Source organism: Salmo salar, chromosome ssa17 (assembly GCF_905237065.1).
Source record: "Salmo salar chromosome ssa17, Ssal_v3.1, whole genome shotgun sequence".
NCBI lineage: Eukaryota > Metazoa > Chordata > Actinopteri > Salmoniformes > Salmonidae > Salmo > Salmo salar.
Window position 1 is genome coordinate 20,420,722 of NC_059458.1, and position 21,120 is coordinate 20,441,841.

Below are 21,120 nucleotides of genomic sequence, written 5' to 3' on the forward strand. Positions count from 1 at the left end.
TGGCCTCCTAAGCCATGGATTGTGATTCCTACTCTTTTCACGGAGTGTTCGAAAGCAGAGTGGAGCAGCGGAAGCGTGCTGGGCCCATAACCCAGAGGTCGATGGATCAAAACCATCCTCTGCTAAACAGTTTGTTTTTAGCAATGAAGTGCGAAGAAAAAAAATCTGCTATATCATGGGCATGTGTCAGTGCCTTCTGTTACACATTTTTTTTACTGCTTCAATGAGTTTGTCGTAAAAGATAAACAGTGCCCCAGTGGCCTAATGGATAAGGCACTGGCCTCCTAAGCCAGTGATTGTGGGTTCAAGGCACATCTGGGGTGTTTGAAAGCAGAGTGGGGCAGAGGAAGCGTGCTTGGCCCATAACACAGAGGTCAAAGGATCGAAACCATCCTCTGCTAAACAGTTTGTCTTTAGCAATGAAGTGCGAAGAAAAAAAATCAGCTCTATCACTGGTCGTACTGGTCTTAAAAGGTAAACAGTTCCCCAGTGCCATAATGGATAAGGCACTGGCCTCCTAAGCCAGTGATTGTGGGTTCAAGTCACATCTGGGGTGATTACAAGCAGATTGGCGCAGCGGAAGTGTGCTGGGCCCATAACCCAGAGGTTGATGGATAGAAACCATCCTCTGCTAAACAGTTTATTTTTAGCAATCTAGTTCGAACGATTATTTTTTTTCTCTTTATCATGGGCATGTGTAAGTGCCTTCCGTTACACATTTTTTTTACTGCTTCTATCAGTTCGTATAGGTGAGAAGGATTTCACAGTACCCCAGTGGCCTAAGACACTGGCCTCCTAAGCCATGGATTGTGGGTCTTACTCTTTTCTGGAGTGGTTGAAAGCAGAGTGGCGCAGCGGAAGCGTGCTGTGCCCATAACCCACAGGTCGATGGATCGAAACCATCCTCTGCTAAACATCTTATTTTTAGCAATGAAGTTCGAACAATTAATTTTTTTCTCTATATCATGGGCATGTGTAAGTGCCTTCCGTTACACATTTTTTTTACTGCTTCTATCAGTTCGTATAGGTGAAAAGGATTTCACAGTACCCCAGTGGCCTAAGACACTGGCCTCCTAAGCCATGGATTGTGGGTCTTACTCTTTTCTGGAGTGGTTGAAAGCAGAGTAGCGCAGCGGAAGCGTGCTGGGCCCATAACCCAGAGGTCGATGGATCGAAACCATCCTCTGCCAAACAGCTTATTTTTAGCAATGAAGTGCGAACAATAAATTTTATCTCTATATCATGGGCATGTGTAAGTGCCTTCCGTTACACATTTTTTTTACTGCTTCTATCAGTTCGTATAGGTGAAAAGGATTTCACAGTACCCCAGTGGCCTAAGACACTGGCCTCCTAAGACATGGATTGTGGTTCTTACTCTTTTCTGGAGTGGTTGGAAGCAGAGTAGCGCAGCGGAAGCGTGCTGGGCCCATAACCCAGAGGTCAATGGATCGAAACCATCCTCTGCCAAACAGTTTATTTTTAGCAATGAAGTGCGAACAATAAAAAAATATCTCTATATCATGGGCATGTGTAAGTGCCTTCCCTTACACATTTTTTACTGCTTCTATCAGTTCGTATAGAATTGCTGAGAGGAATAAAGGAAGTTTGCGGAACAATACTGGGATGTCGAATGAAAGACGGGAATAAGTATGAAATAACAATGTCTCATGTAAATGGAAAAAAAAGACTAATAGATGGGCTAAAGATAAAGAACTGTCAAATCATGGCTAAAGAACTAGGGAACGATGAGCTCGTGGTGTCCTTTTTGAACTTGCCCGCATACATTACGGATGAGGAGATAGAAGAGAAACTAAAAGGCTGGAAGGTGAAGGCGACCACGCCAATCAAGAGGAGGATGTGGCCAGGAACGGACATTGTAGATGGGACAAGATTTTGCAAGGTAAAGTTTACAGACAATGTGCAATCCTTGCCATATTCTACTAAATTTAACACTGTCGAGGGATTTGAATATTTTCGTGTAATCCACAACAATCAAGTGAAGGTATGTAGATTATGTATTCAGCCGGGGCACATACTTAAGGAATGTCCGGAATTCACATGCCACAAATGTAGTGAACAAGGGCATTATGCCAGAGAATGTCGGAACATAGGAAATGTGTGCAAAATGTGTGACAGACCTAAAGTTAGATGTAGCTGTAATAAGGGAGAAAATCACTTACTTTTGCAAACAATGGACCTCACGTCTGAGGAAGAGGGGAGTGTGCCTATGGAGAGGGAGGATGAGAGTGACATGGAGAGTGTGACTCCAGAGACAGTGGCAGATAAGCTTGAAGAGCCTGTAATGTCTCCTGGCAAAGCACGAGACGCCGTTTTAGTCTCTGCTGCTGACAAGGTGGAACAGCAGCACATGATGGGTGAAAGACATACACAGGTAGAGATGGTGCAAGGTGCTTCTCAGGTGCCTGAGCCAGCTTTAAGCCTGTGTAAAAATTACACCAAAGAGTGGGCTGGGTCCACTGAAGTCACGGGCACTGTTAAAGCGCACTTTTCAAAAGGCTTCCCCGCCGCTCCCCCCAAAAATCCAAATAAAGAGACGGATGATGAAATAGATAGTGAGGATCTTCAGTTGTTTGTAAAAAATAAGAGGTCATTGTCGAAAACCAGGGAGATGATGGGTTTTGGAAAAAAGAAAAAGTAGGATTTTTAAGGACTTGTTTGGCTCTGATTATACTTCTGCACACATTCATAATGATTACAGTCGCATCCCTAAATGGTAACAGTTTGAGAAACATGAGCAAATTTGAGCAGGTATTAGTGTCTGTTAAGGCAGACATGTTGTGTTTTCAAGAGACTAATTGGACAGACTCCAAAATGCAGGAGATTAAGAGTAAATGGTCAGATTTAATTTTTTGTAGTCATGGAGGGGATAAAACATGTGGTGTGGCTATTTTGATAAAAAATGATGTGGTGCAAAATGTAAAAGAAATATATGCTGACAATGATGGCAGACTTATTGTAATTGAATTTGAAGTTCAAAATGTAGTTTTTCGTTTAATTAATGTTTATGCTTCAAACATTGAATCTGAAAGGAGAGAAATGTTTCACAAATTAAAAACACTGTGCTCAGAAAACTGTATACTGATAGGAGATTTTAATGTGAGGTGTAGTAGAATGGATGTCTCTAGTTGTGCTAAATTCAGATATGACTCTTCTAGAAATGCATTATGGAAACTTATGAATGAGGAGAATCTAGTAGATATATGGAGGGCTGAAAATCCAAACAGAAGAGTATTCTCTAGAAGGCAGGTGGTTCTAAAGGAATTAAAACAAAGCAGAATTGATTTATGTCTAGCAAAACAAGAATTGGTGCAGAATGTTAAGAAGGTGTCATATACCTTTACAGCATATAGTGATCATGCAGTAATGTCATTTCAAATGGGTTTTGGTGTGGAGAGGAGAGGGGGAGGTGTCTGGTGTTTAAATGCCAGTCTGTTAAAGGAGGAAGGATATAGAAATGAAATTGTTGAATGTATTAATGATGAAATGTCTAATGTACTGTTAAAAGAGAATGTGTGTTTATGGTGGGAGGAAGTGAAAGTAAAAGTAAAAAATAGGAGTATTAGGTACGCAAAAAATCATAACCGTTTAGATAAGCAGAAAGAAATAATGCTTAGGAATAGGATGTTGCATGAACTTGAAAAGGCTGATACGGATCCAGACTATGATGTTGTGAATTATTTGAAAATCCATGCAGAGCTGGGTCGTTATGAAAAAAAAAAATGTTTGGGTGCTATTGTTAGGAGCAGGGCACAGTACGCTTTGGAGGGAGAGAAATGTACATCCTTTTTTTGGGGTCTGGAAAAAAGAAAACAAACTAAGAGTTACATTGTAGAGTTGGAAGATGAAAGAGGTGTAAAGGTAAACGATTTTGTTGGGATCTTAGAGACAGTTGAAACCTTTTACAGAAATCTTTACAAAAAGAAGGATGTAGATAAAGTGTGTGTTGTAAAAGTGTTGGATACAATTAGTGCCAAAGTATCGCAGGCAGATAGAATGATGTGTGATGAAGAGATTTCGATTATGGAAATCAAGGAAGCAATTGTTAGCACGCAAGGTAATAAAAGTCCGGGTTTGGATGGTTTAACAAATGAGTTCTATAAAGTCTTTGTAGATATTTTGGCACCCATTTTAGTGAGGGTGTTTCATTATATGGAAGAGAATAAGGAAATCCCTGAGTCTATGTCAACTGGAATGTTAACGATCTTATTCAAAAATAGGGGCAGTAGATTAAAGTTAGAAAATTATAGGCCTATTAGCCTTCTAAATTCGGATTATAAGATACTGACTAAAGTGTTAGCGAATAGGATGAAAAAGGTGATTGGGAGTATTATTGAATCAACACAAGCCTACGGCATACCTGGAAGAGATATTGCAGATGTAATTTGTACAATTAGGGATGTTGTTAATCAAATGAAAAATGAAGGTGGTATAGTTTTAAGTTTGGACTTTAACAAAGCTTTCGATAGAGTGGAGCACAGCTTTTTATTACAGACTTTGGAGAGGTTTGGGTTTGGGCCAAAGTTTGTATCTTGGATCAACCTGTTGTATAGTGGGGCTAAAAGTTGTGTTAAATGTAACGGAGTGTTAACAGATACTTTCCCTGTGGAGAGGTCAGTAAGGCAGGGCTGTCCTTTGTCAGCTCTGCTGTACAGTGTTTCTACAGAACCGTTAGCTACATTGATAAATAGTAATAAAGAAGTAAGGGGTGTTGGAATCCCAGGTGGTGGTGTCAGTGTTGTACATCAGTACGCTGATGACACTACTTGTACTGTGAAGGATATAGAAAGTATTGGAAGCATTATGGGGATCATAGATATATATGGCAAGGCATCGGGTGCTAAAGTTAATATAGAGAAGACTGAAATTATGTTTGTTGGGGATATCAATGTAAACGGGTGTGAGATTCCATTCAAGAGCGCAAAGGATTTTATTAAAGTGCTGGGAGTAAACATTGGTGTAAAGGAGAAAGAGGCAAAAGATATAACTTGGACTGGGATCCTTAATAAAGTCAAGCTAACGTTGAATTTCTGGAAAAATAGAAAACTAAAGTTACAAGGGAAAGTAATTGTTGCAAATGCTTTGGTATTATCCAAATTTGTGTATGTTTTGGGAGTCCTGGACATGCCGGAGTGGGTCCTAAATGAATTGAATAATGTGGTGTCAAATTTTATATGGGATGGTAAAGGAGTGAGAATATCTCAGAAAACATTGATTGCTGACTATGTGGATGGAGGTTTAAAACTTGTAGATTTAGGTGTCAAAAGAAAAGCTATTAGGATAAAAACAGTAAAGAAATATTTGTATGACAGTGAAGATTATGGCTGGAAACACTTCTTTAGAGTCTACTTAGAGGAGAGTGGTGGTTGTGAGGATAATGGTTTATTGATGGGGCTTAAAAGGGCAATGTTTGAAAAGGTACCAGATTTTTATAAAGAGGTGCTAAATGCATGGGCAGAGTTGTTGCCTAATGTATATTATGAATGTGGACATATTGACCTGATTATGAATCAACCTATATTTCTGAATGAGAAAATCAAGAACAAAGAAAAAGTTTTGTATAATAAAGTATTTATGAGTGCAGGTCTACGGCAAATAAAAGATTATACATATGAGGTAATTCCAGGGTTTTTACCTGGGGAAGCTATTTTTGACATAATCAATGAATGGGATGAAGATGTGGGAAGGGGAACAGTGAATAATATGTATGACAAGATAAAGAATAGTATACCAAGAGCATGGGTTGATTTAATAAATAGTGAAGTTGAAAGAGAAGATTTATTTGTATTTCCTAATTTGTTCATTGGTAGCAGTAAGAAGAAAGTACATTTATCTAGTATACCAGTGAAAAGATTGTATAGAATAATGGTAGGTAAAGTGTGTAGAAGGCCGGCTGCTGAGAAATTTTGGAAAGTAGTTTTTCCGGAATTGGATGAAAAAAAGATATGGGGAAATTTAAATGTAAAATATAATAGTAAGGAGTGTGAAAATAATGATTTCAAACTAAGACATAATAGAATATTTACAAAGGTGGTGCTAAAGAAAATTAATTGTGAGATAGAAAGGGAATGCGACGTATGTGGACGTTTCCCGGAAACTCTTATGCATTTGTTTATAGAATGTGAGGATTTAAAATATTTTTTTGTAAAGTTAAGGAAATGTTATGTAGAAACTGGGGGGAGATTTCGTGAAAAAGTATGCGTGGGAGGAACTTTTGTTATTTGGAGTGTCTGGTAAATGTGAGGGTGCTAATGTGTGTTTGTTGAATATGGTTTTGAGTTTTGTGAGGTATGCTATTTTTTGTAGGAGGAATTATGTTTCTTTTGACAGAAAGAGGGTTCAGGTGTGGAGTATCTTTATAGCACTGTTCAGTAAACACATAGATATGTTGTTTAATTATGGGATGGAACATTTTGATGAGTCTTTTGTTGAAGGGAGTGGGTTAATTTCACGAGAGGAGGGTGGAGGTATCACTTATAATTTTTGAAAGCACTGTTTTGATATTTTCTTTGTTGATAATTTGATAGGGGGTGAATTGTTCACCTGCCTCTGTTAGTCTAGTGTCTTCTGTATTGTTCTCTGTGGATTGTACTGTAAACAGTAGATTGTACTGTAAATATTGTAAACAAACATTTTTGATAATAAAAAAATAAAAATTAAAAATAAAAGAAGCGTGCTGGTCCCATAACCCAGAGGTCAATGGATTGAAATCATCCTCTGCTAAACAGATATTTTTAGCAATGAAGTTCGAACGATACATTTTTTTCTCTATATCATGGGCATGTGTAAGTGCCTTCCGTTACACATTTTTTTTACTGCTTCTATCAGTTCGTATAGGTCAAAAGGATTTCACAGTACCCCAGTGGCCTAAGACACTGGCCTCCTAAGCCATGGATTGTGAGTCTTACTCTTTTCTTCAGTGGCTAAAAGCAGAGTGGCGCAGCGGAAGCGTGCTGGGCCCATAACCCAGAGGTCGATGGATCAAAACCATCCTCTACTAAACATTTTATTTTTAGCAATGAAGTGCGAACAATACATTTTTTCTCTATCTCATGGGCATGTGTCAGTACCTTCCGTTACACATTTTTTTTACTGCTTCTATCTGTTCGTATAGGTGAAAAGGATTTTGCAGTACACCAGTGGCCAGAGACACTGGCCTCCTAAGCCATGGATTGTGATTCCTACTCTTTTCTACACAGTCTAAAAACAGAGTGGTGCAGGGAAAGTGTGCCCGGCCCATAACCCAGAGGTCGATGGATCGAAACCATCCTCTACTAAACAGTTTATTTCTAGCAATGAAGTTCGAACGATTAATTTTTTTCTCTTTATCATGGGCATGTGTAAGTGCCTTCCGTTACACATTTTTTTTACTGCTTCTATCAGTTCGTATAGGTGAAAAGTATTTCGCAGTACCCCAGTGGCCTAAGACACTGGCCTCCTAAGCCATGGATTGTGATTCCTACTCTTTTCACAGAGTGTTTGAAAGCAGAGTGGAGCAGCGGAAGCTTGCTGGGCCCATAACCCAGAGGTCGATGGATCGAAACCATCCTCTACTAAACAGTTTATTTCTAGCAATGAAGTGTGAAGACATTTTTTTTTCTCGCTATAGCATGGGCATGTGTCAGTGCCTTCCGTTACACATTTTTTTTACTGCTTCTATCTGTTCGTATAGGTGAAAAGGATTTCGCAGTACACCAGTGGCCAGAGACACTGGCCTCCTAAGCCATGGATTGTGATTCCTACTCTTTTCACGGAGTGGTTGAAAGCAGAGTGGAGCAGCGGAAGCGTGCTGGGCCCATAACCAAGAGGTCGATGGATCGAAACCATCCTCTGCTAAACTATTTATTTTTAGCAATGAAGTGCGAACGATGAATTTTTTTCTCTTTATCATGGGCATGTGTAAGTGCCTTCCGTTACACATTTTCTTTACTGCTTCTATCAGTTCGTATAGGTGAAAAGGATTTCGCAGTACACCAGTGGCCTGAGACACTGGCCTCCTAAGCCATGGATTGTGATTCCTACTCTTTTCTGCACAGTCTAAAAGCAGAGTGGCGCAGGGAAAGTCTGCCCGGCCCATAACCCAGAGGTCGATGGATCGAAACCATCCTCTACTAAATAGTTTATTTCTAGCAATGAAGTGCGAACAATTCATTTTTTTCTCTATATCATGGGCATGTGTAAGTGCCTTCCGTTACACATTTTCTTTACTGCTTCTATCAGTTCGTATAGGTGAAAAGGATTTCGCAGTACACCAGTGGCCTGAGACACTGGCCTCCTAAGCCATGGATTGTGATTCCTACTCTTTTCTGCACAGTCTAAAAGCAGAGTGGCGCAGGGAAAGTGTGCCCGGCCCATAACCCAGAGGTCGATGGATCAAAACCATCCTCTGCTAAACAGTTTGTTTTCAGCAATGAAGTGCGAAGAAAAAAAATCTGCTATATCATGGGCAGGTGTCAGTGCCTTCTGTTACACATTTTTTTTACTGCTTCAATTAGTTTGTACTGGTCGTAAAAGGTAAACAGTGCCCCAGTGGCCTAATGGATAAGGCACTGGCCTCCTAAGCCAGTGATTGTGGGTTCAAGTCCCATCTGGGGTGTTTAAAAGCAGAGAGGCGCAGCGGAACGGTGCTGGGCCCATAACCCAGAGGTCGATGGATCAAAACCATCCTCTGCTAAACAGTTTGTTTTTAGCAATGAAGTGCGATGAAAAAAAATCTGCTATATCATGGGCATGTGTCAGTACCTTCTCTTACACATTTTTTTTACTGCTTCAATGAGTTTGTACTAGTCGTAAAAGGTATACAGTGCCCCAGTGGCCTAATGGATAAAGCACTGGCCTCCTAAGCCAGTGATTGTGGGCTAAAGTCCCATCTGGGGTGTTCGAAAGCAGAGTGGCACAGAAGAAGCGTGCTGGTCCCATAACCCAGAGGTCAATGGATTGAAACCATCCTCTGCTAAACAGATATTTTTAGCAATGAAGTTCGAACGATACATTTTTTTCTCTATATCATGGGCATGTGTAAGTGCCTTCCGTTACACATTTTTTTTACTGCTTCTATCAGTTCGTATAGGTCAAAAGGATTTCACAGTACCCCAGTGGCCTAAGACACTGGCCTCCTAAGCCATGGATTGTGAGTCTTACTCTTTTCTTGAGTGGCTAAAAGCAGAGTGGCGCAGCGGGAGCGTGCTGGGCTCATAACCCAGAGGTCAATGGATCAAAACCATCCTCTACTAAACATTTTATTTTTAGCAATGAAATGCGAACAATACATTTTTTCTCTATCTCATGGGCATGTGTCAGTGCCTTCCGTTACACATTTTTTTTACTGCTTCTATCTGTTCGTATAGGTGAAAAGGATTTCGCAGTACACCAGTGGCCAGAGACACTGGCCTCCTAAGCCATGGATTGTGATTCCTACTCTTTTCACGGAGTGGTTGAAAGCAGAGTGGCGCAGCGGAAGCGTGCTGGGCCCAGAGGTCGATGGATCGAAACCATCCTCTGCTAAACAGTTTGTTTTTAGCATTGAAGTGCGAAGAAAAAAAATCTGCTATATCATGGGCATTTGTCAGTGCCTTCTGTTACACATTATTTTTTACTGCCTCAATGAGTTTGTACTGGTCGTAAATGAACTACAGTGCCCCAGTGGCCTAATGGATAAGGCACTGGCCTCCTAAGCCAGTGATTGTGGGTTCAAGTCCCATCTGGGGTGTTTGAAAGCAGAGTGGCGCAGCGGAAGCGTGCTGGGCCCATAACCCAGAGGTCGATGGATCGACACCATCCTCTGCTAAACAGTTTATTTTTAGCAATGAAGTGCGAACAATAATTTTTTTTCTCTATATCATGGGCATGTGTAAGTGCCTTCCGTTACACATTTTTTTTACTGCTTCTATCAGTTCGTATAGGTGAAAAGGATTTCACAGTACCCCAGTGGCCTGAGACACTGGCCTCCTAAGACATGGATTGTGATTCCTACTCTTTTCTGCATAGTCTAAAAGCAGAGTGGCGCAGCGGAAGCGTGCTGGGCCCATAACCCAGAGGTCGATGGATCGAAACCATCCTCTGCTAAACAGTTTATTTCTAGCAATGAAGTGCGAACGATTAATTTTTTTCTCTATATCATGGGCATGTGTAAGTGCCTTCCGTTACACCTTTTTTTTACTGCTTCTATCAGTTCGTATAGGTGAAAAGGATTTCACAGTACCCCAGTGGCCTAAGACACTGGCCTCCTAAGCCATGGATTGTGGGTCTTACTCTTTTCTGGAGTGGTTGAAAGCAGAGTGGCGCAGCGGAAGCGTGCTGGGCTCATAACCCAGAGGTCGATGGATCGAAACCATCCTCTGCTAAACAGTTTATTTCTAGCAATGATGTGTGAACACATTTTTTTCTCGCTATAGCATGGGCATGTGTCAGTGCCTTCCGTTACACATTTTTTTTACTGCTTCTATCAGTTCGTATAGGTGACAAAGATTTCACAGTACACCAGTGGCCAGAGACACTGGCCTCCTAAGCCATGGATTGTGATTCCTACTCTTTTCACGGAGTGGTTGAAAGCAGAGTGGCGCAGCGGAAGCGTGCTGGGCCCAGAGGTCGATGGATCGAAACCATCCTCTGCTAAACAGTTTGTTTTTAGCATTGAAGTGCGAAGAAAAAAAATCTGCTATATCATGGGCATTTGTCAGTGCCTTCTGTTACACATTATTTTTTACTGCCTCAATGAGTTTGTACTGGTCGTAAATGAACTACAGTGCCCCAGTGGCCTAATGGATAAGGCACTGGCCTCCTAAGCCAGTGATTGTGGGTTCAAGTCCCATCTGGGGTGTTTGAAAGCAGAGTGGCGCAGCGGAAGCGTGCTGGGCCCATAACCCAGAGGTCGATGGATCGAAACCATCCTCTGCTAAACAGTTTATTTTTAGCAATGAAGTGCGAACAATAATTTTTTTTCTCTATATCATGGGCATGTGTAAGTGCCTTCCGTTACACATTTTTTTACTGCTTCTATCAGTTCGTATAGGTGAAAAGGATTTCACAGTACCCCAGTGGCCTGAGACACTGGCCTCCTAAGACATGGATTGTGGTTCTTACTCTTTTCTGGATAGTCTAAAAACAGAGTGGCGCAGCGGAAGCGTGCTGGGCCCATAACCCAGAGGTCGATGGATCGAAACCATCCTCTGCTAAACAGTTTATTTGTAGCAATGAAGTGCGAACAATAATTTTTTCTCTATATCATGGGCATGTGTAAGTGCCTTCCGTTACACCTTTTTTTTACTGCTTCTATCAGTTCGTATAGGTGAAAAGGATTTCACAGTACCCCAGTGGCCTAAGACACTGGCCTCCTAAGCCATGGATTGTGGGTCTTACTCTTTTCTGGAGTGGTTGAAAACAGAGTGGCGCAGCGGAAGCGTGCTGGGCTCATAACCCAGAGGTCGATGGATCGAAACCATCCTCTGCTAAACAGTTTATTTCTAGCAATGATGTGTGAACACATTTTTTTTTCTCGCTATAGCATGGGCATGTGTCAGTGCCTTCCGTTACACATTTTTTTTACTGCTTCTATCTGTTCGTATAGGTGACAAAGATTTCACAGTACACCAGTGGCCAGAGACACTGGCCTCCTAAGCCATGGATTGTGATTCTTACTCTTTTCACGGAGTGGTTGAAAGCAGAGTGGCGCAGCGGAAGCGTGCTGGGTCATAACCCAGAGGTCGATGGATCGAAACCATCCTCTGCTAAACAGTTTATTTTTAGCATTGAAGTGCGAAGAAAAAAATCTCGCTATATCATGGGCATGTGTCAGTGCCTTCCGTTACACATTTTTTTACTGCCTCAATGAGTTTGTACTGGTCGTAAATGAACTACAGTGCCCCAGTGGCCTAATGGATAAGGCACTGGCCTCCTAAGCCAGTGATTGTGGGTTCAAGTCCCATCTGGGGTGTTTGAAAGCAGAGTGGCGCAGCGGAAGCGTGCTGGGCCCATAACCCAGAGGTCGATGGATCGAAACCATCCTCTGCTAAACAGTTTATTTTTAGCAATGAAGTGCGAACAATAATTTTTTTCTCTATATCATGGGCATGTGTAAGTGCCTTCCGTTACACATTTTTTTTACTGCTTCTATCAGTTCGTATAGGTGAAAAGGATTTCACAGTACCCCAGTGGCCTGAGACACTGGCCTCCTAAGACATGGATTGTGATTCCTACTCTTTTCTGCATAGTCTAAAAGCAGAGTGGCGCAGCGGAAGCGTGCTGGGCCCATAACCCAGAGGTCGATGGATCGAAACCATCCTCTGCTAAACAGTTTATTTTTAGCAATGAAGTGCGAACAATAATTTTTTTCTCTATATCATGGGCATGTGTAAGTGCCTTCCGTTACACCTTTTTTTTACTGCTTCTATCAGTTCGTATAGGTGAAAAGGATTTCACAGTACCCCAGTGGCCTAAGACACTGGCCTCCTAAGCCATGGATTGTGGGTCTTACTCTTTTCTGGAGTGGTTGAAAACAGAGTGGCGCAGCGGAAGCGTGCTGGGCTCATAACCCAGAGGTCGATGGATCGAAACCATCCTCTGCTAAACAGTTTATTTCTAGCAATGATGTGTGAACACATTTTTTTTCTCGCTATAGCATGGGCATGTGTCAGTGCCTTCCGTTACACATTTTTTTACTGCTTCTATCTGTTCGTATAGGTGACAAAGATTTCACAGTACACCAGTGGCCAGAGACACTGGCCTCCTAAGCCATGGATTGTGATTCCTACTCTTTTCACAGAGTGGTTGAAAGCAGAGTGGCGCAGCGGAAGCGTGCTGGGCCCAGAGGTCGATGGATCGAAACCATCCTCTGCTAAACAGTTTGTTTTTAGCATTGAAGTGCGAAGAAAAAAATCTGCTATATCATGGGCATTTGTCAGTGCCTTCTGTTACACATTTTTTTACTGCTTCAATGAGTTTGTACTGGTCGTAAATGAACTACAGTGCCCCAGTGGCCTAATGGATAAGGCACTGGCCTCCTAAGCCAGTGATTGTGGGTTCAAGTCCCATCTGGGGTGTTTGAAAGCAGAGTGGCGCAGCGGAAGCGTGCTGGGCCCATAACCCAGAGGTCGATGGATCGAAACCATCCTCTGCTAAACAGTTTATTTTTAGCAATGAAGTGCGAACAATAATTTTTTTCTCTATATCATGGGCATGTGTAAGTGCCTTCCGTTACACATTTTTTTACTGCTTCTATCAGTTCGTATAGGTGAAAAGGATTTCACAGTACCCCAGTGGCCTGAGACACTGGCCTCCTAAGCCATGGATTGTGGTTCCTACTCTTTTCTGGATAGTCGAAAAGCAGAGTGGCGCAGCGGAAGCGTGCTGGGCCCATAACCCAGAGGTCGATGGATCGAAACCATCCTCTGCTAAACAGTTTATTTTTAGCAATGAAGTGCGAACAATAATTTTTTTCTCTATATCATGGGCATGTGTAAGTGCCTTCCGTTACACCTTTTTTTACTGCTTCTATCAGTTCGTATAGGTGAAAAGGATTTCACAGTACCCCAGTGGCCTAAGACACTGGCCTCCTAAGCCATGGATTGTGGGTCTTACTCTTTTCTGGAGTGGTTGAAAGCAGAGTGGCGCAGCGGAAGCGTGCTGGGCCCATAACCCAGAGGTCGATGGATCGAAACCATCCTCTGCTAAACAGTTTATTTCTAGCAATGAAGTGTGAACACATTTTTTTCTCGCTATAGCATGGGCATGTGTAAGTGCCTTCCGTTACACATTTTTTTTACTGCTTCTATCAGTTCGTATAGGTGAAAAAGATTTCACAGTACACCAGTGGCCAGAGACACTGGCCTCCTAAGCCATGGATTGTGGTTCTTACTCTTTTCACGGAGTGGTTGAAAGCAGAGTGGCGCAGCGGAAGCGTGCTGGGTCACCCAGAGGTCGATGGATCGAAACCATCCTCTGCTAAACAGTTTGTTTTTAGCAATGAAGTGCGAAGAAAAAAATCTGCTATATCATGGGCATGTGTCAGTGCCTTCCGTTACACCTTTTTTTTACTGCTTCAATGAGTTTGTACTGGTCGTAAATGAACTACAGTGCCCCAGTGGCCTAATGGATAAGGCACTGGCCTCCTAAGCCAGTGATTGTGGGTTCAAGTCCCATCTGGGGTGTTTGAAAGCAGAGTGGCGCAGCGGAAGCGTGCTGGGCCCATAACCCAGAGGTCGATGGATCGAAACCATCCTCTGCTAAACAGTTTATTTTTAGCAATGAAGTGCGAACAATAATTTTTTTTCTCTATATCATGGGCATGTGTAAGTGCCTTCCGTTACACATTTTTTTTACTGCTTCTATCAGTTCGTATAGGTGAAAAGGATTTCACAGTACCCCAGTGGCCTGAGACACTGGCCTCCTAAGACATGGATTGTGATTCCTACTCTTTTCTGCATAGTCTAAAAGCAGAGTGGCGCAGCGGAAGCGTGCTGGGCCCATAACCCAGAGGTCGATGGATCGAAACCATCCTCTGCTAAACAGCTTATTTTTAGCAATGAAGTGCGAACAATAATTTTTTCTCTATATCATGGGCATGTGTAAGTGCCTTCCGTTACACTTTTTTTTACTGCTTCTATCAGTTCGTATAGGTGAAAAGGATTTCACAGTACCCCAGTGGCCTAAGACACTGGCCTCCTAAGCCATGGATTGTGGGTCTTACTCTTTTCTGGAGTGGTTGAAAACAGAGTGGCGCAGCGGAAGCGTGCTGGGCTCATAACCCAGAGGTCGATGGATCGAAACCATCCTCTGCTAAACAGTTTATTTCTAGCAATGATGTGTGAACACATTTTTTTTTCTCGCTATAGCATGGGCATGTGTCAGTGCCTTCCGTTACACATTTTTTTACTGCTTCTATCTGTTCGTATAGGTGACAAAGATTTCACAGTACACCAGTGGCCAGAGACACTGGCCTCCTAAGCCATGGATTGTGATTCCTACTCTTTTCACAGAGTGGTTGAAAGCAGAGTGGCGCAGCGGAAGCGTGCTGGGCCCAGAGGTCGATGGATCAAAACCATCCTCTGCTAAACAGTTTGTTTTTAGCATTGAAGTGCGAAGAAAAAAATCTGCTATATCATGGGCATTTGTCAGTGCCTTCTGTTACACATTTTTTTACTGCTTCAATGAGTTTGTACTGGTCGTAAATGAACTACAGTGCCCCAGTGGCCTAATGGATAAGGCACTGGCCTCCTAAGCCAGTGATTGTGGGTTCAAGTCCCATCTGGGGTGTTTGAAAGCAGAGTGGCGCAGCGGAAGCGTGCTGGGCCCATAACCCAGAGGTCGATGGATCGAAACCATCCTCTGCTAAACAGTTTATTTTTAGCAATGAAGTGCGAACAATAATTTTTTTCTCTATATCATGGGCATGTGTAAGTGCCTTCCGTTACACCTTTTTTTTACTGCTTCTATCAGTTCGTATAGGTGAAAAGGATTTCACAGTACCCCAGTGGCCTAAGACACTGGCCTCCTAAGCCATGGATTGTGGGTCTTACTCTTTTCTGGAGTGTTTGAAAACAGAGTAGCGCAGCGGAAGCGTGCTGGGCTCATAACCCAGAGGTCGATGGATCGAAACCATCCTCTGCTAAACAGTTTATTTCTAGCAATGATGTGTGAACACATTTTTTTTTCTCGCTATAGCATGGGCATGTGTCAGTGCCTTCCGTTACACCTTTTTTTTACTGCTTCAATGAGTTTGTACTGGTCGTAAATGAACTACAGTGCCCCAGTGGCCTAATGGATAAGACACTGGCCTCCTAAGCCAGTGATTGTGGGTTCAAGTCCCATCTGGGGTGTTTGAAAGCAGAGTGGCGCAGCGGAAGCGTGCTGGGCCCATAACCCAGAGGTCGATGGATCGGAACCATCCTCTGCTAAACAGTTTATTTTTAGCAATGAAGTGCGAACAATATTTTTTTCTCTATATCATGGGCATGTGTAAGTGCATTCCGTTACACCTTTTTTTTACTGCTTCTATCAGTTCGTATAGGTGAAAAGGATTTCACAGTACCCCAGTGGCCTGAGACACTGGCCTCCTAAGACATGGATTGTGATTCCTACTCTTTTCTGCATAGTCTAAAAGCAGAGTGGCGCAGCGGAAGCGTGCTGGGCCCATAACCCAGAGGTCGATGGATCGAAACCATCCTCTGCTAAACAGTTTATTTTTAGCAATGAAGTGCGAACAATAATTTTTTTCTCTATATCATGGGCATGTGTAAGTGCCTTCCGTTACACATTTTTTTTACTGCTTCTATCAGTTCGTATAGGTGAAAAGGATTTCACAGTACCCCAGTGGCCTAAGACACTGGCCTCCTAAGCCATGGATTGTGGGTCTTACTCTTTTCTGGAGTGGTTGAAAACAGAGTGGCGCAGCGGAAGCGTGCTGGGCTCATAACCCAGAGGTCGATGGATCGAAACCATCCTCTGCTAAACAGTTTATTTCTAGCAATGATGTGTGAACACATTTTTTTTCTCGCTATAGCATGGGCATGTGTCAGTGCCTTCCGTTACACATTTTTTTACTGCTTCTATCTGTTCGTATAGGTGACAAAGATTTCACAGTACACCAGTGGCCAGAGACACTGGCCTCCTAAGCCATGGATTGTGATTCCTACTCTTTTCACAGAGTGGTTGAAAGCAGAGTGGCGCAGCGGAGCGTGCTGGGCCCAGAGGTCGATGGATCAAAACCATCCTCTGCTAAACAGTTTGTTTTTAGCATTGAAGTGCGAAGAAAAAAATCTGCTATATCATGGGCATTTGTCAGTGCCTTCTGTTACACATTTTTTTACTGCTTCAATGAGTTTGTACTGGTCGTAAATGAACTACAGTGCCCCAGTGGCCTAATGGATAAGGCACTGGCCTCCTAAGCCAGTGATTGTGGGTTCAAGTCCCATCTGGGGTGTTTGAAAGCAGAGTGGCGCAGCGGAAGCGTGCTGGGCCCATAACCCAGAGGTCGATGGATCGAAACCATCCTCTGCTAAACAGTTTATTTTTAGCAATGAAGTGCGAACAATAATTTTTTTCTCTATATCATGGGCATGTGTAAGTGCCTTCCGTTACACCTTTTTTTTACTGCTTCTATCAGTTCGTATAGGTGAAAAGGATTTCACAGTACCCCAGTGGCCTAAGACACTGGCCTCCTAAGCCATGGATTGTGGGTCTTACTCTTTTCTGGAGTGGTTGAAAACAGAGTGGTGCAGCGGAAGCGTGCTGGGCTCATATCCCAGAGGTCGATGGATCGAAACCATCCTCTGCTAAACAGTTTATTTCTAGCAATGATGTGTGAACACATTTTTTTTTCTCGCTATAGCATGGGCATGTGTCAGTGCCTTCCGTTACACATTTTTTTTACGGCTTCTATCTGTTCGTATAGGTGAAAAAGATTTCACAGTACACCAGTGGCCAGAGACACTGGCCTCCTAAGCCATGGATTGTGATTCCTACTCTTTTCACAGAGTGGTTGAAAGCAGAGTGGCGCAGCGGAAGCGTGCTGGGCCCATAACCCAGAGGTCGATGGATCGAAACCATCCTCTGCTAAACAGTTTATTTTTAGCAATGAAGTGCGAACAATAATTTTTTTTCTCTATATCATGTGTAAGTGCCTTCCGTTACACCTTTTTTTTACTGCTTCTATCAGTTCGTATAGGTGAAAAGGATTTCACAGTACCCCAGTGGCCTAAGACACTGGCCTCCTAAGCCATGGATTGTGGGTCTTACTCTTTTCTGGAGTGGTTGAAAACAGAGTGGCGCAGCGGAAGCGTGCTGGGCTCATAACCCAGAGGTCGATGGATCGAAACCATCCTCTGCTAAACAGTTTATTTTTAGCAATGAAGTGCGAACAATACATTTTTTTCTCTATATCATGGGCATGTGTAAGTGCCTTCCGTTACACATTTTTTTTACTGCTTCTATCAGTTCGTATAGGTGAAAAGGATTTCACAGTACCCCAGTGGCCTAAGACACTGGCCTCCTAAGCCATGGATTGTGGGTCTTACTCTTTTCTGGAGTGGTTGAAAACAGAGTGGCGCAGCGGAAGCGTGCTGGGCTCATAACCCAGAGGTCGATGGATCGAAACCATCCTCTGCTAAACTGTTTGTTTTTAGCAATGAAGTGCGAACAATAATTTTTTTTCTCTATATCATGGGCATGTGTAAGTGCCTTTTGTTACACCTTTTTTTTACTGCTTCTATCAGTTCGTATAGGTGAAAAGGATTTCGCAGTACACCAGTGGCCTGAGACACTGGCCTCCTAAGACATGGATTGTGATTCCTACTCTTTTCTGCATAGTCTAAAAGCAGAGTGGCGCAGCGGAAGCGTGCTGGGCCCATAACCCAGAGGTCGATGGATCGAAACCATCCTCTGCTAAACAGTTTATTTTTAGCAATGAAGTGCGAACAATAATTTTTTTCTCTATATCATGGGCATGTGTAAGTGCCTTCCGTTACACATTTTTTTTACTGCTTCTATCAGTTCGTATAGGTGAAAAGGATTTCACAGTACCCCAGTGGCCTAAGACACTGGCCTCCTAAGCCATGGATTGTGGGTCTTACTCTTTTCTGGAGTGGTTGAAAACAGAGTGGCGCAGCGGAAGCGTGCTGGGCTCATAACCCAGAGGTCGATGGATCGAAACCATCCTCTGCTAAACAGTTTATTTTTAGCAATGATGTGTGAACACATTTTTTTTTCTCGCTATAGCATGGGCATGTGTCAGTGCCTTCCGTTACACATTTTTTTTACTGCTTCTATCTGTTCGTATAGGTGAAAAAAGATTTCACAGTACACCAGTGGCCAGAGACACTGGCCTCCTAAGCCATGGATTGTGATTCCTACTCTTTTCACAGAGTGGTTGAAAGCAGAGTGGCGCAGCGGAAGCGTGCTGGGCCCAGAGGTCGATGGATCGAAACCATCCTCTGCTAAACAGTTTGTTTTTAGCATTGAAGTGCGAAGAAAAAAATCTGCTATATCATGGGCATTTGTCAGTGCCTTCTGTTACACATATTTTTTACTGCTTCAATGAGTTTGTACTGGTCATAAATGAACTACAGTGCCCCAGTGGCCTAATGGATAAGGCACTGGCCTCCTAAGCCAGTGATTGTGGGTTCAAGTCCCATCTGGGGTGTTTGAAAGCAGAGTGGCGCAGCGGAAGCGTGCTGGGCCCATAACCCAGAGGTCGATGGATCGAAACCATCCTCTGCTAAACAGTTTATTTTTAGCAATGAAGTGCGAACAATAATTTTTTTTCTCTATATCATGTGTAAGTGCCTTCCGTTACACCTTTTTTTACTGCTTCTATCAGTTCGTATAGGTGAAAAGGATTTCACAGTACCCCAGTGGCCTAAGACACTGGCCTCCTAAGCCATGGATTGTGGGTTCAAGTCACATCTGGGGTGTTTGAAAGCAGAGTGGCGTAGCGGAAGCGTGATGGGCCCGTAACCCAGAGGTCGATGGATCGAAACCATCCTCTGCTAAACTGTTTATTTTTAGCAATGAAGTGCGAACAATAATTTTTTTTCTCTATATCATGTGTAAGTGCCTTCCGTTACACCTTTTTTTTACTGCTTCTATCAGTTCGTATAGGTGAAAAGGATTTCACAGTACCCCAGTGGCCTAAGACACTGGCCTCCTAAGCCATGGATTGTGGGTTCAAGTCCCATCTGGGGTGTTCGAAAGCAGAGTGGCGTAGCGGAAGCGTGATGGGCCCGTAACCCAGAGGTCGATGGATCGAAACCACCCTCTGCTAAACAGTTTATTTTTAGCAATGAAGTGCGAACAATAATTTTTTTTCTCTATATCATGTGTAAGTGCCTTCCGTTACACCTTTTTTTTACTGCTTCTATCAGTTCGTATAGGTGAAAAGGATTTCACAGTACCCCAGTGGCCTAAGACACTGGCCTCCTAAGCCATGGATTGTGGGTCTTACTCTTTTCTGGAGTGGTTGAAAGCAGAGTGGCGCAGCGGAAGCGTGCTGGGACCCAGAGGTCGATGGATCGAAACCATCCTCTGCTAAACAGCTTATTTTTAGCAATGAAGTGCGAACAATTAATTTTTTCTCTATATCATGGGCATGTGTAAGTGCCTTCCGTTACACCTTTTTTTACTGCTTCTATCAGTTTGTATAGGTGAAAAGGATTTCACAGTACCCCAGTGGCCTAAGACACTGGCCTCCTAAGCCATGGATTGTGGGTCTTACTCTTTTCTGGAGCGGTTGAAAACAGAGTAGCGCAGCGGAAGCGTGCTGGGCCCATAACCCAGAGGTCGATGGATCGAAACCATCCTCTGCTAAACAGTTTATTTTTAGCAATGAAGTGCGAACAATAATTTTTTTCTCTATATCATGGGCATGTGTAAGTGCCTTCCGTTACACCTTTTTTTACTGCTTCTATCAGTTCGTATAGGTGAAAAGGATTTCGCAGTACACCAGTGGCCTGAGACACTGGCCTCCTAAGACATGGATTGTGATTCCTACTCTTTTCTGCATAGTCTAAAAGCAGAGTGGCGCAGCGGAAGCGTGCTGGGCCCATAACCCAGAGGTCGATGGATCGAAACCATCCTCTGCTAAACAGTTTATTTTTAGCAATGAAGTGCGAACAATAATTTTTTTTTCTCTATATCATGGGCATGTGTAAGTGCCTTCCGTTACACATTTTTTTTACTGCTTCTATCAGTTCGTATAGGTGAAAAGGATTTCACAGTACCCCAGTGGCCTAAGACACTGGCCTCCTAAGCTATGGATTGTGGGTCTTACTCTTTTCTGGAGTGGTTGAAAACAGAGTAGCGCAGCGGAAGCGTGCTGGGCTCATAACCCAGAGGTCGATGGATCGAACCCATCCTCTGCTAAACAGTTTATTTCTAGCAATGATGTGTGAACACATTTTTTTTTTCTCGCTATAGCATGGGCATGTGTCAGTGCCTTCCGTTACACATTTTTTTTACTGCTTCTATCTGTTCGTATAGGTGACAAAGATTTCACAGTACACCAGTGGCCAGAGACACTGGCCTCCTAAGCCATGGATTGTGATTCCTACTCTTTTCACAGAGTGGTTGAAAGCAGAGTGGCGCAGCGGAAGCGTGCTGGGCCCAGAGGTCGAT

At 42.9% G+C, this 21,120-nt stretch overlaps 10 non-coding genes across 10 annotated transcripts; all 10 read left to right on the top strand.

The window, feature by feature from the left end:
* Nucleotides 1–8,541: 8,541 nt before the first annotated feature.
* On the top strand, nucleotides 8,542–8,614 carry trnar-ccu (transfer RNA arginine (anticodon CCU)). Its single transcript has one exon. It is a non-coding gene; the product is annotated as a tRNA-Arg (tRNA).
* A 1,040-nt stretch (nucleotides 8,615–9,654) lies between these two features.
* Nucleotides 9,655–9,727, top strand: trnar-ccu (transfer RNA arginine (anticodon CCU)). The gene has a single exon. It is a non-coding gene; the product is annotated as a tRNA-Arg (tRNA).
* A 1,037-nt stretch (nucleotides 9,728–10,764) lies between these two features.
* Nucleotides 10,765–10,837, top strand: trnar-ccu (transfer RNA arginine (anticodon CCU)). Its single transcript has one exon. It is a non-coding gene; the product is annotated as a tRNA-Arg (tRNA).
* Nucleotides 10,838–11,877: 1,040 nt separating this feature from the next.
* Nucleotides 11,878–11,950, top strand: trnar-ccu (transfer RNA arginine (anticodon CCU)). Its single transcript has one exon. It is a non-coding gene; the product is annotated as a tRNA-Arg (tRNA).
* Nucleotides 11,951–12,982: 1,032 nt separating this feature from the next.
* Nucleotides 12,983–13,055, top strand: trnar-ccu (transfer RNA arginine (anticodon CCU)). The gene has a single exon. It is a non-coding gene; the product is annotated as a tRNA-Arg (tRNA).
* A 1,034-nt stretch (nucleotides 13,056–14,089) lies between these two features.
* On the top strand, nucleotides 14,090–14,162 carry trnar-ccu (transfer RNA arginine (anticodon CCU)). The gene has a single exon. It is a non-coding gene; the product is annotated as a tRNA-Arg (tRNA).
* Nucleotides 14,163–15,194: 1,032 nt separating this feature from the next.
* trnar-ccu (transfer RNA arginine (anticodon CCU)) lies at nucleotides 15,195–15,267 on the top strand. The gene has a single exon. It is a non-coding gene; the product is annotated as a tRNA-Arg (tRNA).
* Nucleotides 15,268–15,757: 490 nt separating this feature from the next.
* On the top strand, nucleotides 15,758–15,830 carry trnar-ccu (transfer RNA arginine (anticodon CCU)). Its single transcript has one exon. It is a non-coding gene; the product is annotated as a tRNA-Arg (tRNA).
* Nucleotides 15,831–16,860: 1,030 nt separating this feature from the next.
* Nucleotides 16,861–16,933, top strand: trnar-ccu (transfer RNA arginine (anticodon CCU)). The gene has a single exon. It is a non-coding gene; the product is annotated as a tRNA-Arg (tRNA).
* Nucleotides 16,934–19,077: 2,144 nt separating this feature from the next.
* On the top strand, nucleotides 19,078–19,150 carry trnar-ccu (transfer RNA arginine (anticodon CCU)). Its single transcript has one exon. It is a non-coding gene; the product is annotated as a tRNA-Arg (tRNA).
* The last annotated feature ends 1,970 nt before the right edge of the window (nucleotides 19,151–21,120 follow it).